Source organism: Bos indicus, chromosome 13 (genome assembly GCF_029378745.1).
Source record: "Bos indicus isolate NIAB-ARS_2022 breed Sahiwal x Tharparkar chromosome 13, NIAB-ARS_B.indTharparkar_mat_pri_1.0, whole genome shotgun sequence".
Lineage (NCBI taxonomy): Eukaryota > Metazoa > Chordata > Mammalia > Artiodactyla > Bovidae > Bos > Bos indicus.
In genome coordinates, this window is record NC_091772.1 from 46,408,023 (window position 1) to 46,424,848 (window position 16,826).

Genomic DNA, 16,826 nt, shown 5'->3' on the forward strand with positions numbered 1-16,826 from the left:
CAAGGGAACATTTGATGCAAAGATGGGCTCGATAAAGGACAGAAATGGTGTGGACCTAACAGAAGCAGAAGATGTTAAGAAGAGGTGGCAAAAATACACAGCAGAACTGTACAAAAAAGAGCTTCATGACCAAGATAATCACGATGGTGTGATCAATCACCTAGAGCCAGACATCCTGGAATCTGAAGTCAAGTAGGCCTTATAAAGCATCACTATGAACAAAGCTAATGGAGGTAATGGAATTCCAGTTGAGCTATTTCAAATCCTGAAAGATGATGCTGTGAAAGTGCTGCACTCAATATGCCAGCAAATTTGGAAAACTCAGCAGTGGCCACAGGACTGGAAAAGGTCAGTTTTCATTCCAATCCCAAAGAAAGGCAATGCCAAAGAATGCGCAAACTACCGCATAGTTGCACTCATCTCACACACTAGTGAAGTAATGCTCAAAATTCTCCAAGCCGGGCTTCAGCAATATGTGAACCATGAACTTTCAGATGTACAAGCTGGTTTTAGAAAAGGCAGAGGAACCAGAGATCAAACTGCCAACATCTGCTGGATCATGGAAAAAGCAAGAAAGTTCCAGAAAAACATCTACTTCTGCTTTATTGACTATGCCAAAACCTTTGACTGTGTGGATCACAATCAACTGTGGAAAATTCTGAAAGAGATGGGAATACCAGACCACCTGACCTGCCTCTTGAGAAACCTATATGCAGGTCAGGAAGCAACAGTTAGAACTGGACATGGAACAACAGACTGATTCCAAATAGGAAAAGGAGTACATCAAGGCTGTATATTATCACCCTGCTTATTTAACTTATATGCAGAGTACATCATGAGAAACGCTGGGCTGGAAGAAGCACAAGCTGGAATCAAGATTGCCGGGAGAAATATCAATCACCTCAGATATGCAGATGACACCACCCTTATGGCAGAAAATGAAGAGGAACTAAAAAGCCTCTTGATCAAAGTGAAAAAGGAGAGTGAAAAAGTTGGCTTAAAGCTCAACATTCAGAAAATTAAGATCATGGCATCTGGTTCTATCACTTCATGGGAAATAGATGGGGAGACAGTGGAAACAGTGTCAGACTTTATTTTTTGGGGCTCCCAAATCACTGCAGATGGTGATTGCAGCCATGAAATTAAAAGATGCTTACTCCTGTAAGAAGGAAAGTTATGACCAACCTAGATAGCATATTCAAAAGCAGAGACATTACTTTGCCAACAAAGGTCCGTCTAGTCAAGGCTATGGTTTTTCCAGTGGTCATGTATGGATGTGAGAGTTGGACTGTGAAGAGAGCTGAGTGCTGAAGAATTGATGCTTTTGAACTGTGGTGTTGGAGAAGACTCTTGAGAGTCCCTTGGACTGCAAGGAGATCCAACCAGTCCATTCTGAAGGAGATCAATCCTGGGTGTTCTTTGAAAGGAATGATGCTAAAGCTGAAACTCCAGTACTTTGGCCACCTCATGCGAAGAGCTGACTCATTGGAAAAGACTCTGATGCTGGGAGGGATCGGAGGCAGGAGGAGAAGGGCACGACAGAGGATGAGATGGCTGGATGGCATCACCGACTCGATGGATGTGAGTTTGAGTGAACTCTGGGAGTTGGTGATGGACAGGGAGGCCTGGCGTGCTGCAATTCATGGGGTCGCAAAGAGTCGGACACAACTGAGCGACTGAACTGAACTGAACTGATACCTATTTATAAGAATAACAATTATTCTCAAATTTGACTACTTAAAAATCTTTATAAGTCTTTATATATTCATTTAAACACCAGCCTCTGTAATTAAGAGCTGATATAAAACACACAATCTGTGAGGAGGATAAGGAATGTAAAGGCCTTTCCAGAAATTTTCATACAGAATGTGGAAATTAAAAGTCTACTTTTATTTTTAGCAGTTGATTTTCAGTATTCTATAATGTGGTGTTAACTTGAGAACAGATACATTTAGAAAAGTACCGGGAAGCAAGTACTATTTATAGAGACTTTTCCCCAAGGGGTCAATTCTTTCAGCACTGTGATATTCCTGGCTGTAAGTACTGTAGACTGGGTGGATTCAACAGTAGAAATTTATTTTCTCACAGTTCTGGAGGCCAGAAGTGCAAGATCAAGATCCTAGCCAGTTCGGTCACTGAAAAGGCTGCTTCCTGGCCACATTCTGGCCCTGTCCTCGCTTGGCCCTTCCTCGGTCAGCCCTGAGGGGTGAGGGCACCCAGAGCTGTCCATGTCTCTTTTCACAAGTCCCCACCCTTATGGCTGCTTTGAACCTTAATCATTTCCTTAGATACCTCATTTCTAAACACAACCATACATATAAATTCTGGGTGAACATATTCAAACCATAACAGATTGTTACTGTCATTCATCGCTAAGTCATATCCAACTTTTGCAACCTCATGGACTTCAGTATGCCAGGCTCCCCTTTCCTTTACTATCTTCTGGAGTTTGATCAAATTCATGTCCATAGAGTCAGTGATGCTATCAAACTATCTCATCTCTGCCGCCTCCTCCTGACTTTGATCTTTCCTAACATCAGGGTCTTTACCAGTGAAACAGCTCTTCAATTCAGGTGGCCAAAGTATTGAAGCCTCAGCATCAGTCCTTCCAATGAATATTCAGGGTTGATTTCCTTTAGGATTGACTGGTTTCATCTCCTTGCAGGCCAAGGGACTCTCAAGAGTCTTCTCCAGCACCACAATTCAAAAGCATCAGTTCTTAGGCACTCACCCTTCTTTATGGTCCAACTGTCACATCTGTACATGACTACAGGAAAAACCATAGCTTTGACTATATGGACCTTCGTTGGCAAAGTGATGTCTCTGCTCTTTAACACACTGTCTAAGTTTCTCATAGCTTTCCTTCCAAGGAGCAAGCATCTTTTAATTTCATGGCTGCAGTCACTGTCAGCAGTGATTTTGGAGCCCAAGGATATAAAGTTTGTCACTGCTTCCACTTTTCCCCTTCTATTTGCCATGAAGTGAAGGGACTGGATACCATGATTTTAGCTTTTTGAATGTTGAGTTTCAAGCCAGTTTTTTCACTCTCCTCTTTCTCCCTCATTGATGGGCTCTTTAGTTCCTCTTCACTTTCTGCCATTAGAATGGTATCATCTGCTTCTCTGAGGTTGTTGATATTTCTCCCAGCAATCTTGATTCTAGTTTGTGAGTTATCCAGCCTGGCGTTCTGAATGATGTACTCTGCATAGAAGTTAAATAAGCAAGGTGACAGTATCCAGCTGTCACTCCTTTCCCAATTCTGAACCAGTCCATTGCTCCATGTCTGGCTCTAACTGTTGCTTCTTGACCTGCATACAGGTTTCTCAGGAGACAGGTAAGGTGGTCTGGTATTCCCATCTCTTTAAGAATTTTCCACAGTTTGTTGTGATCCACACAATCAAAGGCTTTAGCGTAGTCAGTGAAGCAGAAGTAGATGTTTTTCTGGAATTCCCTTGCTTTCTCTATGATCCAATGATTGTTGGCAATTTGATCTCTGGTTCCTCTGCCTTTTCTAAACCCAGTTTATACATCTGGACGTTTTGGTTCATGTACTGCTAAAGCCTAGCTTGAAGGATTTTGAGCATAACTGTACTAGCATGTGAAATGAGTCCAGTTGTATGGGTAGTTTGAGCATTCTTTAGCATTGTCCTTCTTTGTGATTAGAATGAAAACTGACCTTTTCTAGTCCTGTGGCACTGCTGAGTTTTCCAAATTTGCTGACATATTTTGTGCAGCACTTTAACAGCATCGTTTTTAGGATTTTAAATAGCTCAACTGGAATTCTGTCACATAGTAATGTTTCCTAAGGCCCATTTATTCATAGTAATGTTTCCTAAGGCCCATTTGACTTCACATTCCATGATGTCTGGCTCTGGTTAGTGACTACCCCTTTGTGGTTTTGTTTGGTTCTGTGTATTCTTGCCACATCTTTTTTAATCTCTTCTGTTTCTGTTAGGTCCTGTCAGTTCCAGTTCACCATTTCAAAAAGGAGTCAGGCTCGTGAAAGAGGCATAGGTAGGTAGTTCTCAGGCTGGGCATCTCAGGAGGCTGGGTCAACAAGTGAGCTTGGGCTGCGATTCATCTGAAGGTGTGCTTAGGGCTAGGGGACCCCATTTTCTTCTAGTAGAAATGAAGCTATTCTCCTCTGAGCATAGATGTCACAGTCTGACTAAATTTTATCAGAGAGTATTATAATAAGCCTGGTTGATTCTTTTTCTTTTTTTCTTATAACAATTTTCAGTAGGTTTTTAAAAAAATTTTATTGGAGTATAGTTGATTTCAATGTAATGTTAGTTTCAGGTGTACAACAAAGTGAATCGGTTGTACATACGCATATATCAACTCCCTTCTAGATTCCTTTCCCATATAGTCATTTCAGATTATTGGGCAGAGTTCCCTGTGGTATACAGTAGGTCCTAAATATATGGAATGCTTCACGAATTTGCATGTCATCCTTGGGCAAAGCTTCTGTATCATTCCAATTTTAGTATATGTGCTGCTGAAGCAAGTGCAAGTTTGATTGCTTCTTTATATAGAAAGTTATTTGTCTTCCACTTTGCCACATTAGGTAAGGTATAGCATAAAAAATTTCCACCTAGTGAGTTTGCATGATTGGACCTCCATTCTGTGGACAGAGATGCGGAACACAGTATGGGGCGATGGAAAACGTACAGAGTCTGGAAGTCTGGATTCCCACTTGCTGGCAGATTAGTTTACACCTCTGGGTTCCCTTTCCTTACCTATACAGTGGAAATGATGGTAATTGACATTCCACTGTCATTTTAGGGATCTGAGACTGCGCAGTGGAAAACATCTTATACATTCAAAATGGTAAAGACATGGCAGTCATAATTACTAATATTATATAAAAGCACTATGGAGTGCTGGATAAAATTCTACATTACTGATAGGAACTACAAATAACACCCTCATCAGTATTAATATTACAGATCCAAAACCAGGATTGCAACAATTCAGAACACTGCTGTGATGTTTGCTATGCTCCCATTCTGTGTATTCAATTTTCTGCTTCTTAAAAGTCTCTCCTATCACTCCGTGGTCACTCCCTGAACCTACTGTTCAGTAGGGAAAGTAGGGAACCTACTTTTCCCTTCTTGGCTTTCATGGTCAAACCTCTTGAAACAACTGTGTGTAAGTGAGATCTCAAACACAGGCTGTGGGTTACATAAAGACCCCTGTGGACACAGCAGTTTGTGTGTTTGTTTTTATTGGACTCTGAGCGCCTCCAGGCTGGGCAAACTCCCTTATGTCACCCCAGCCAGTCCCCATGTTTCTGTTAACTCTCTGATCCCTGAAGATGCCTTCAGCATTTATAACCTCTAGTGCTAAAGATAAAAATAGTAATCTACAGAATCACATACTTACAGACGTCAAATTAAGGAAGGAAAGATTTGCAAGTTAAGATATAATTTATACAATTATGTCATACTTTCTAAACATGGCCCCAAACTTGGCCTTCAAAAATAGTGACTTATACACACATGGACTTCCCTGGTGGCTCAGACTGTAAAGAATCTGCCTGCAATGCAGGAGATCTGGGTGGGGAAGACCCTCTGGAAAAGGAAATGGCAATGCACTTAGTATTCTTGCCTGGAAAATCTTAGAGGAGCCTGATGGGCTATAGTTCACAGGGTCACAAAAAGTTGGACACCACTGAGTGAATGCTTCAGTTTTCAGTTCAGTTTCATACACACATATACAGGGAATTGCTAGCTTGATTTTACTCACTCCTTTTTATTAATAGTAATAGTAATAATTACAAAGGTCCATCGAGTCAAGGCTGTGGTTTTTCCAGTAGTCATGTATGGATGTGAGAGTTGGACTATAAAGAAAGCTGAGCACAGAAGAATTGATGCTTTTGAACTGTGGTGTTGGAGAAGACTCTTGAGAATCACTTGGACTGCAAAGAGATCCAACCAGTCCATCCTAAAGGAAATCAGTCCTGAATATTCATTGGAAGGACTGATGCTGAAGCTCAAACTCCAATACTTTGGCCACCTGATGGGAAGAACTGACTCATTTGAAAAGATCCTGATGCTGGGAAAGATTGAGGGCAGGAGGAGAAGGGGACAACAGAGGATAAGATGGTTGGATGGCATCACCGACTCAATGGACATGAGTTTGGGTAGGCTCCGGGAGCTGGTGATGGACAGGGAGGCCTGGTGTGCTGCGGTTCATGGGGTCGCAAAGAGCCGGACGTGACTGAGCGACTGAACTGAACTGAATAGTAATAAAGTTTCTCAGTCATGTCCAACTCTCTGCAAACCCATGAACTGTAGCCCGCCAGGCTCTTCCATCCATGGGTTCTTCAGGAAGCAACGCTGGAGCAGCAGCTATTTCAAATGCTTTGGAAAAGCCACCAGCCCAGTAAACTGTATGAAAATGGAGTGAACAAGTTCACCTTCCAAGTCCTCAGGTCAGCATTTCACCAGCCAGCGGTGATCATGGTGAGTCATAAATCAACTTAAAGGATGATAACTAGACTTAACAAAAATAGAAGAGATCAAAGAAAATGGCATAAAGTAAGGGTAAATATTACCTCATAAAACTTCTTAAAAACTGTGCTAAAACATATATGACATAAAACTGACCATTTTAATCATTTTTAAGTGTACAATCTGTGGCATTAAGTACATTCACAAAGGTGTGCCACCATTAACAATATTTCATGAAACTTTGGTTTCATGTGTATGTATGTGTATGTGTGTGTGCGCACACGTGCGTGTGTGTATAATGGCCTGTACTATAAAATGTATTTCTTATTATGGGCCTTGGCTTTTTTTTTTTCAAAAGTGTGAAAACTCTACATTAGCTCACTTTTCCCATATGTAAGATAATGGCTATTTCACTAGGACTTCAGTGAAACTTGGTTGTCAGAAAAATATTTTAATCCTAAATGTGAGGAGATACTTCCAAAGAAAAAGATAAATTGAAACATCTGACATAATGAAAAATTTGTGATGCATATTTGTCTTTATGTGTGTAGGTGTTGCATATTTGTTCACGTTAACAAATGTGTGGAGACTGTGTATTCAAAGAGGGTAATACACCCAGAGTCAGGGTACAAGGTCAGAAGACGTTACCCTTAGAAACTGAAGGTAAAAAGAATGGACATACACTGGTTTAGACTTACTTTCTTGGTGGCAACTCCAACTGTGGTGCCTGCTGTGGTGTTTTTTTTTTTTTTTGGATGACTATTATGAAAGCTTATTTAACAAAAAAGTTCAGTAAGAAAATGTACACGAGTCAATTTTTCTCCTAGTGAAGTGTGGAGAGGGGATGCATGCTGTTGATCTCGCTGGTGACATAGCCGTTGTTCGTGCTTCTTCCCTGGCTTCTAACGTGCTGACGCTCTTTCCTTGTGCTGCCACCATCCCAGGACTGTTGTGTTGCCCACCAGTTGCCACCTCCACACAGTTATCTATCACACGTTTCATAAAGGGTCAAATCCCCGCAACATTCCTTGGACATGTCTGCCACCATTTAATTTCGGTGATAACGTTTTATCCATAAGATTCTTCAACTTGGGAGGGTAAGCTTTGCTCGTGATGTCTGCTCAGTGAGTTCAAAGATGCCTCCAAATGGAACTTCAGTCGTCCCTCAGGCTGCAGCGGCACGCCTGGTGTTCTGTGTCTGACTGTGATGGCTGTGCTTCTGATGAGACTTAAGTGTTGCGCTAACCGAATCAAGGAAACAGTCTCCCAAGTCTGATCAAAGTGACTAAAACATATCCAGAGGAAAATGCTGATGTGTGGAAAATAGTCACACAACTGTAGTATATGTTATTTAAGGTTATGATGGTTGTTGTGTTAAGTCACTCAGTCTTGTCTTACTCTTGGCAACCCTGTGGACTGCAAACTGCCAGGCTCCTCTGTCCATGGAATTCTCCAGGCAAGAATACTGGAATGGGTTACCATTTCCTTCTCCAAATGTTATGATATCAAAACCAATAAACAAGGAAACAAAAATTGCTATTACCATGGAATCTAGGGGGGGAAAAAAGTGCAAATGATAAGGATTCCAAGCCTGCTGGACTCATTGTGGTGAATAGTGTCAGAAGCAGCTCACTGAGAAAGGACAAAAACCTGCCACAGGCTGGTGGGTGAGCTTGCAGAGCTGGAACGAGTTCAGTTCAGCAGACATCTATGAATGATGAATAACAATGAGGATGAATGAAGTTCCTGCGTTTGCGAAATTCCTAAGGAGGAGATAAACGACCACACACACTGGTGCTCCTACTCAAAGCAGCAGGAACTGTGATGCAGAGCCGTGGATGGCCCTGACGCCCCGGGGAGGGGCTGGGCACGGATTCAGAGAAGGCTTCCTGGAGGGGTCAAAGGGTCTGGGCTGAGTCGTGGAAACTGTGGAAGACAACCAGCCGGAAGGAAGAAGGGAGTCTCAGAAGGGAAACACACAGAGGTGGAGTGGCTCGGTGTGCCTAGGAAACTACTCAGTTCAGAATCCGGGAGGGAAACCTCAGGCCCCTCCAGGTGGTGTTTAGAGGCTCCCTCCCCTGACCCTGACAGCTCATCACCACTAGGCAGCAACAGGAGCTGCCCAGCTTTTAAAGGACTGAGGGGTCCTCCTCAGGGGAGCCTGGAGCGGGGGTGGGGGTGAGAGGCACGCTTCTCGGGAGACTACTGAGAAGCCAGCACAGCACCCCCTGGCACACATGCTCCATCCTAGAGTGTGCGGGGCCAACTCCGGCCTGGGGGAGACGGGCCAAGGAAGCCAGGAGAGCCGCAGGGAAGAACACAGGGCAGCGTCCGGTGGCAGCCACGCACAGTCTAGAACTCTGGAGACAGGGGTGTCTAGACAGCAACCTTCCCTCCCCTTAGAGGAATGCCTCTGAGGGACATGGATGTGGGGCTGAGGAGAACGTGCACTTAACATGCTTCTTAAGTCTAGTCCTCTGCCTGAAACATCCAAACGGGATGTCTCTCATGATTCATCCACTTATCTTGCTTTCAATGAGAGTGACAGGCAGGCAGCAATCATAGTGAAAATACCACCTTTTCTGAGGCCTGGAGTGACGCATTTGCCTCAGTGCAGACAGGACTATGTAGGTCAACTATCCCAGAAGATATTGCCAAAAATAGTAGGAATTTAAGCCGCCATTACAGGAAGCACCCTTGGCTGAGAACAGAGATACTGTCAAAGGAAAACACAATCCAACTACAGAAGCATCTACTAGGTCTCTACTAGGAACTGGCTCCGGGGTGTTACAACATACGCTACACAGAAAAGTTCCTCAGAAACTCGCTCTAGATATGGCTCCTGTTGCCAAAATTGATCTCCCCTGGAGGCCCTCAGGCCTTCTCCCCCTGAGGGCTGGCACCTGTGGACACAGCTCTGCCCCACCCTCCCAACCTCTCAGTTTCCAGAACCAGAGGTTTGGCCCTATTGTTCCTCCTGAGGGAGGGCTGTAGAACATCCTGGGAAATGCAGTCCTCCTCTCTGACTGCTTTTTGGGCCACACGTGCTCATGGAATATTTGTAATGAATTGAAACCCTCCATTTTATCACCATATTTTTATTATCATGAGGAATTTTAAAACATATTCAAAAGTAGGGAGAAGAGTTTCATGAGCCCCTATGTATCCATCACCAGCTTTCAACAATTTTCAACACACTAGCTTGTCCCATTATTTCTTATGTATTCCTGCTGACCACCTTCCTTTACTTCCCTGGTGGCTCAGACGTTAAAGCATCTGTCTACAATGCGGGAGACCCGGGTTCAATCTCTGGGTTGGGCAGATCCCCTAGAGAAGGAAATGGCAACCCACTCCAGTACTATTGCCTGGAAAATCCCATGGACAGAGGAGCCTGGTAAGCTACAGTCCATGGGGTTGCAAAGAGTCGGACACGACTGAACGACTTCACTTCACTTTTCACCTTCCTTTAGATGGTTTGGAATCAAATGCTAGATATACATAATACAGTATCATTCATAAATACTTCAGTGTATATCTCTAAGGGCTTCCCTGGTGGCTCAGATGGTAAAGAATCTGCCTGCAATTCAGGAGACCCAGATTTGGGTGGGGAAGATCCCCTGGAGAAGGGAATGGCTACCCACTCCAGTATTCTTGCCTAGAGAATTCCCTGGACAGAACCTGGAGGGCTACAGTCCATGGGATTGCAAAGAGTCAGACATGACTGATCACTAAACAACAACAAATATATCTCTAAAGGAAAACTCTCTGCTTGACGAGCCTTATATCTACAGGCGAGTTACAAACACATATCTCACATCTAGTTCACTAATTAAGGTTCTGTTATATTCTCTTTCTGTGTAAGTGTGTATGTGTGTATTCCACTGAACTATTTGAGAGAAACTTGCAGATGTCTTGATCCCTCTCCTCTAAATACATCAGTTTATATCTTCTAAGATCAAAGATATCTTCTTACTGAGCCACAAAACAATTTACAAATAAATCCAATTGGGAAAATTGAACCTTGATTGTAAGATCAGAAGATTCCATATAGAGATTCTAATTATGATCTCTATAGTAAATTTTATTCTGATCAAGGATCTAGTCCTGGATCATATGTTACATTTAGTTGCCATATCTCCTTAGTCTCCTTAAATTTTGAAAAGTTCCTCAACCTTTCGCTGCCTTTTATGGCTGCACCGTGAGGCTTGTGGGATCTTAGTTCCTGGATCAGGGGTTGAACCCTAGCTGTCTGAGCGCAAAAGTGCAGAGTCCTAACCAGGGACTGCCAGGGAAGTCCTCAGCCTTCATATTTTTGAAGACTGACAGTTTTGTAGAATGTCTTCAGTTTGAGTTTGTGATTATCCATCATGGTTAGTTTGTGGCTTGACTGGAACATGACATTACCGATATCACGTGACGTCAGCAGGGCACCATTACAGGAGATGCCAACTTTCACCCCTCAGTTAAGATAGGGTCCATCATATTTATCCACTGTTCAGATCAGTTCAGTCACTCAGTCATGTCCGACTCTTTGCGACCCCATGAACCGCAGCATGCCAGGCCTCCCTGTCGATCACCAACTTCCAGAGTTTACCCAAACTCATGTCCTTTGAGTCGGTGATGCTATTCAGCCATCTCATCCTCTGTCGTCCCAATCTCCTCCTGCCCTCAATCCCTCCCAGCATCAGAGTCTTTTCAGATGAGTCAGCCCTTTGCATCAGATGACCAAAGTATTGGAGTTTCAGCTTCAACATCAGTCCTTCCAATGAACGCCCAGGACTGATCTCCTTTAGGATGGATTTGTTGGATCTCCTTGCAGTCCAAGGGACTCTCAAGAGTCTTCTCCAACACCACGGTTCAAAAGCATCAATTCTTCGTCGCTCAGCTTTCTTTATAGTCCAACTCTCACATCCATACATGATCACTGGAAAAACCATAGCCTTGACTAGACGGACCTCTGTTGGCAAAGTAATGTCTCTGTTTTTTAATATGCTGTCTAGGTTGGTCATAACTTTCCTTCTTACAGGAGTAAGCATCTTTTAATTTCATGGCTGCAATCACCATCTGCAGTGATTTGGGAGCCCCTCAAAAAATAGTCAGTCACTGTTTCCACTGTTTTCCCATCTGTTTGCCATGAAGTGATGGGACCAGATGCCATGATCTTAGTTTTCTGAATGTTGAGCTTTAAGCCAACTTTTTCACTCTCCTCTTTCACTTTCATCAAGAGGCTCTTTAGTTCTTCACTCTGCCATAAGGGTGGTGTCATCTGCATATCTGAGGTGATTGATATTTCTCCTGGCAATCTTGATTCCAGTTAGTGCTTCTTCCAGCTCGGTGTTTCTCATGATGTACTCTGCATATAAGTTAAATAAGCAGGGTGACAATATACAGCCTTGACATACTCCTTTTCCTATTTGGAATCAGTCTGTTGTTCCATGTCCAGTTCTAACTGTTGCTTCCTGACCTGCATATAGGTTTCTCAAGAGGCAGGTCAGGTGGTCTGGTATTCCCATCTCTTTCAGAATTTTCCACAGTTGATTGTGATCCACACAGTCAAAGGTTTTGGCATAGTCAATAAAGCAGAAGTAGATGTTTTTCTGGAACTCTCTTGCTTTTTCCATGATCCAGCAGATGTTGGCAGTTTGATCTCTGGTTCCTCTGCCTTTTCTAAAACCAGCTTGTACATCTGGAAGTTCAGGGTTCATATATTGCTGAAGCCCAGGTTGGAGAATTTTGAGCATTACTTCACTAGTGTGTGAGATGAGTGCAACTATGCGGTAGTTTGCGCATTCTTTGGCATTGCCTTTCTTTGGGATTGGAATGAAAACTGACCTTTTCCAGTCCTGTGGCCACTGCTGAGTTTTCCAAATCTGCTGACACATTGAGTGCAGCATCTTCAAAGCATCATCTTTTAGGATTTGAAATAGCTCAACTGGGATTCCATCACCTCCACTAGCTTTGTTCTTAGTGATGCTTCCTAAGGCCTACTTGACTTCACATTCCAGGATGTCTGGCTCTAGGTGAGTGATAACACCATCATGTTTAACTGGAAAAATACCTTTTCCCCCTTTGAAATCAATAACTTATAAGCAACTAAAAAGCCATGAAATGGCATACACAACTTTTTACTCACTGATTTTCAGCATTCACTGATGACTCTTGCCAGAATAAATGCTACCATAGTTGCAACATGGTAATTTAAAAAATAATTAATTCCTTCTCCATTCATTAGTCAGCCTTCTACTCTAAGGAACACCTTTCCCTTTTTCTTCTGCATCTCTATCACTTTTTTTACTTACTTATTTATTTCTATTTAGTAAGAACTCATGCAATCTTTTATTTCCCAATGCATTCTAATGTGTTACTGTCATATTCAGTTTGATAGTTCCATCTAATTTGACTAAGTTAGTTCCTTATTGCATTTCTACTTCAATGACTTTTTGGGGCCAGAGATTCTCTGTGAACTTAAAACCTTTTACAAGCCCTCTTTTGTCTCCTAATAAAAATCTTGACTCACTAACAAATTCAAACATCCTAAGCGGTTTAGAAGACCCTTGGGGTTCTTACCATGCTTACCCCTCCAGACTCCCATGCCTTCCACCCACCTTACCAGATTGGTTTCATGCTTTGTCATGTTCAACTATGTCCTCTCTCCCTGCTGGAAGTTGTGTTGACAGCCCCTCCACTGCGGTCTCTTTGGCCTTGGTCTACTTATCTCTTTATTTGATTCCTTCCCAAGCTGGCTGCAGACCCTCCTGTGTGCTTGCTACCTGGGCAATCCGTGCACATACCATGGTAATCCTTACTCCTCTTTATCCCTTGCTATCTGTTCATCTGTCTTATGGTCGGTGCTGCCCTGGGGCATCTCCCCAGCACTTGGCACAGACCTTGAGTACAGCAGGGATGTGGTGAGGGCTACCAGGGCCCAGGAGGGAAATCAATTTTCTGAATGGAAAATATACAAATGATTGACACTTGTGTAACTTGAAAAATAAGCTAGACTTTACCAGAAGTGGAAGCAGAAGGACACCAAAAGACCAACGTGCTCAGGAATGAAGACACTCCACTCAAAACTTTGTGAACTGCAAACACTCTAGAACTAGTGCTCCTCGCTTTGTTCTGTTCCCTAACAGGACTTAGCACACTCCGGTGACTACCTGCTGATTGGTCTTTTAGTAAACGGTAGGGTCATAGAGTGTAAAGCCTGTGTGTCATTCATATTCACACCCAGAGACTACCCCAAGGCCTTCAAAAATGCCTGTTAAAGAGAATGTGATTTGAAGGTTACGGTATCTAACCCTAGGGCAAGAAAAAAAAAAGGGGGGGGGGTACTGTGAGCTAGCTTGTGAAGGGTGTGCTAGCCCATGAAAGATAATTTGGACTTCACCCTCTGGGGCAACCAAGAAGTCTCAACTCAGAGGGGGATGGTTTTAAAGGAAAAGTAAGCTGGCATGGTGAATGGTGGGTAAGATCAGCTGTGAGGCTACTAAAACTAACTGGGAGAGAAGTAACAGCAGGCAAAACCACCAAACGCGGGAAAAGGAAACAGCTTTTGGATAGAATAGGTAGAACTTGTAACTGTTTTAGATGAGAGGTGGTTTTTTAAAAAATTGATCTTATCTAAGTAGAAATGCCATAAAAATTCACTGTGGTATATTTAACCTCACACCCTAAGGTGAAAATGGGTGCTTCTTTTGAAGTACAGGTTAAGATAATCACACAAGAAAAAAAAAAGCCAGTTTTGATTGTTTGGGATCACACAACATTAATGGAAAGTAAGAGACGTCATTTTAATATAAAGCATTCTCCTATCCTTTAATCTCTTTTGTACAGGAATTTATCGGTGCATCAAAATTTCTGCCAGACGCAGACACAGGCAGACAAAATGGAGATCTAACTTGCCAACTTCGGAGGGTTCCCGGGTTTTCAAAGGAGGACCACATCACCGCGCCTGGGGATGACTTCCTGGGCCCCAGTCTGTGAGGTCCCATGTAGAGAGAGGTTCCTCAGAAGGGCTCCGCAACGTAGGCAACAGGTTCTCTTGGAAAGTGAACTCCAAAGGTGACTTTCTCCTCCTGAAATATGTATTGACACATGCTTTGAATCTTAGAGGAACTCTGTCTTACATGATTATCTTAGGGACATTGCCACGAGTAGCACTAGTGAAATGGCAAGTTTCTCAGAAGGGGTGTGACAACGTATCCCAAAGCAGAAAGTCAGCGCCCAGCACCGGTTGTCGATAAGTGATCTTCCCAGACCTGACGTCGAAGTCGGAGGCGCGCCTTGTGGGTGTCTGGGCCCTCAAAAGGCAAAGCTAAGAGGCGCTGGTGCACGGGTGAGGCTGGTCGGGGGGACCCTGAGCAGGCTTCAGGCCGCAAGCGTGTCTGCACAAAGCACGGCCAGGCGCAGCAGGCACGCAGGCAATCAGGCTTAAAACCGGTGAACACACTTCACTTTGTTTCCCCTCCCCTCAGAATGGGTTGGGTAGGTGGCACCAGCTCGGGTTTGGGAAGACGTCCCCAGTCTTCGGCATTTTCTCTGAAAGCGCGGAGAACGTAGCCGGCTGACGGGCAGTGGGCGCCGCCTTCCCCTTCTCTAGAGCGCACTTTGGGGTCTTTCCTGACCCAACCACCGGACAGCCGTACAGTCTCGGAGCGGAGTCTGATCTCGGGGAGAGGGTGAGGAGCCGGGGTCCGGGGCCGAGGGGGACTTGGGTCGCGGCCCTCTACTGACGGGGGCGGGGGCGGGCTCAGGGCCCTAGGGTGACTGGCGTCGGCAGTCAGGGTCCCTGAGTGAAAGGGGCGGAGTCAGGGACCCCAGCTGACGCGCCTCCTTCAGCTTGAGGCGGGGGGCTGAGCAGACAGCGTGCGCGGGCTGGGGCGGGGGCTACGTGCGCGGGGCGGGCCTGCGTGCGCGCCCCCACCAATCACAGGAGCCACCGGCAGGGGCACGCGCGCCTAGAGGCCTAGAGGAGGAGGCGGACCCGGCGCCGCGCTAAGCCAATCGAGACGCCATGTCGACATGACGTAAGGGCGCCGAGCGCCTGTCGGCGGACCCAGTGGGGAGTAGCGGGCGCGCGAGCGCGAGGGGAGGGACTTCCGGCAGGTCCCGGAAGCGGGAGCTGTGTGTTCTCATGCGAACGGGAAGGAGCGTTGGGGCGCTGGAGTCGCGAGGTTGAGACCTTTTCGGCCTGAAACGGGAAGGAGCCGCTGCTGTCCCGCCGTCAGCCCGCGCCGCTCCGACCCCCGCCGCTCGTCCGGGCCGGCCGCGCCCCTGCTCCCGCCCCTCCCTCACAGCCCGTCCGCGTGTGGCGCGGTCGCCGGGCACCGGGGCTGCGGCGGTCGGCGGCCGGGCGGCGGCGGCGGCGGCGCTGACAGGTGAGCGCGGCGGCGGGCGGGCCGCTCTTCCCCGCTCACGCTCCCGCCGCGCCGCACCCGGCCGCCGCCTCGGACCCGCGCCGCGCCCGCCTGTCACGGGCCGCCATCTTCCCGGAGGACGCGGCCGGGCAGGGCCGGGCTGGCGCAGCCGGGCCGGGGCGCGGGCCGAGGGGCCTGGGTGCGCGCCGGGGCCGGGTCGGGGCGGCGAGCAGGGCTGGGTCCGGGCAGGGCCGTGCTGAGGTCTTGGGAGCCGGGGCAGGGTCCGGGCAGCGCAGCCGTCCAGCCCGCACTGCGGCGGCCTCGCCCTGCCCTCCGCCCGGGCCCGGGATCGCGGCCGGCCGGGCGGGGAGGGCCCGGGTCCCTCGGACCAGGAAGTGGAATCCTGTTGCTTTGGGTGTGCTTGGGACGCGCCCACTCTCCTCTGAGAGGCTTGAGCACACGCACACTCTGGAAGAAATGGGAAAAAAATTTTAAAGATGCCCTGTGCTCGAGGAAGGGGCAGGTCGGGAGTCTCTTACCACCTGCTTCTCAGTCGTGTCCAATCAGAACGTAAAACTTAAGACTTGTTCAGACTTCACTGTAATTTTGTATTGCAACTTTCCGTGCAGGTCATCTTGTTTTCCCCCTCATTTCTACGTAAAATGGTCTTTAATTTAGGCTGAGTTGAAACTTGAGAAGATTTTCTGTAGAGTAGCTATCCTGTGCGTTCGAGACCCTCTGCTTGGCTGCGCTGTAACTTGCCCTAAATGTTAAGTGGAAGCTTGAAGTTTTGGAGAACTGAAGGAACGCGAAGATTTCCCTGAACTGTGCAGGGAAATGAGATATTTATCTGGTCTCTTATTTTGTGTTAAGTATATAAAATGCTTTTGAGATAGGTTCTGAGTTGTAGTTTGCAAAGACCACAGTGGGAAAGAGTGATGTTCATTTCTGTGGAGGTCAGTATGCGCAGTGTGCAATTTGCATACTTTCCCACCTACCTGGCTCCTTCTAATTT

The 16,826-nt window shown here is 45.8% G+C and overlaps 1 protein-coding gene, 1 long non-coding RNA gene and 2 pseudogenes across 3 annotated transcripts in view; 1 reads left to right on the forward strand and 3 right to left on the reverse strand.

Annotated features, from left to right (window-relative positions):
- Positions 1 to 4,417: 4,417 nt before the first annotated feature.
- On the reverse strand, positions 4,418 to 4,507 carry LOC139186711 (U6 spliceosomal RNA; annotated as a pseudogene).
- A 2,737-nt stretch (positions 4,508 to 7,244) lies between these two features.
- Positions 7,245 to 7,531, reverse strand: LOC139186417 (small nuclear ribonucleoprotein G pseudogene; annotated as a pseudogene).
- Positions 7,532 to 14,220: 6,689 nt separating this feature from the next.
- Positions 14,221 to 15,107, reverse strand: LOC109568105 (uncharacterized). The gene is made up of 2 exons (XR_002182203.2): positions 14,905 to 15,107; positions 14,221 to 14,530 (listed from the first exon to the last, which is right to left on the reverse strand). It is a non-coding gene; the product is annotated as an uncharacterized lncRNA (long non-coding RNA).
- The window catches only part of LARP4B (La ribonucleoprotein 4B), a 90,565-nt gene continuing 88,742 nt past the window's right edge, over positions 15,004 to 16,826 (forward strand). Inside the window, exon 1 of one of the 2 annotated variants that reach the window (XM_070801125.1) lies at positions 15,004 to 15,133. The gene's annotated coding sequence lies outside the window, so the exon portion shown is untranslated. Of the gene's footprint in view, positions 15,134 to 15,556; positions 15,833 to 16,826 lie in introns of those variants that run through there. The other variant, XM_070801124.1, reaches the window with a different exon arrangement.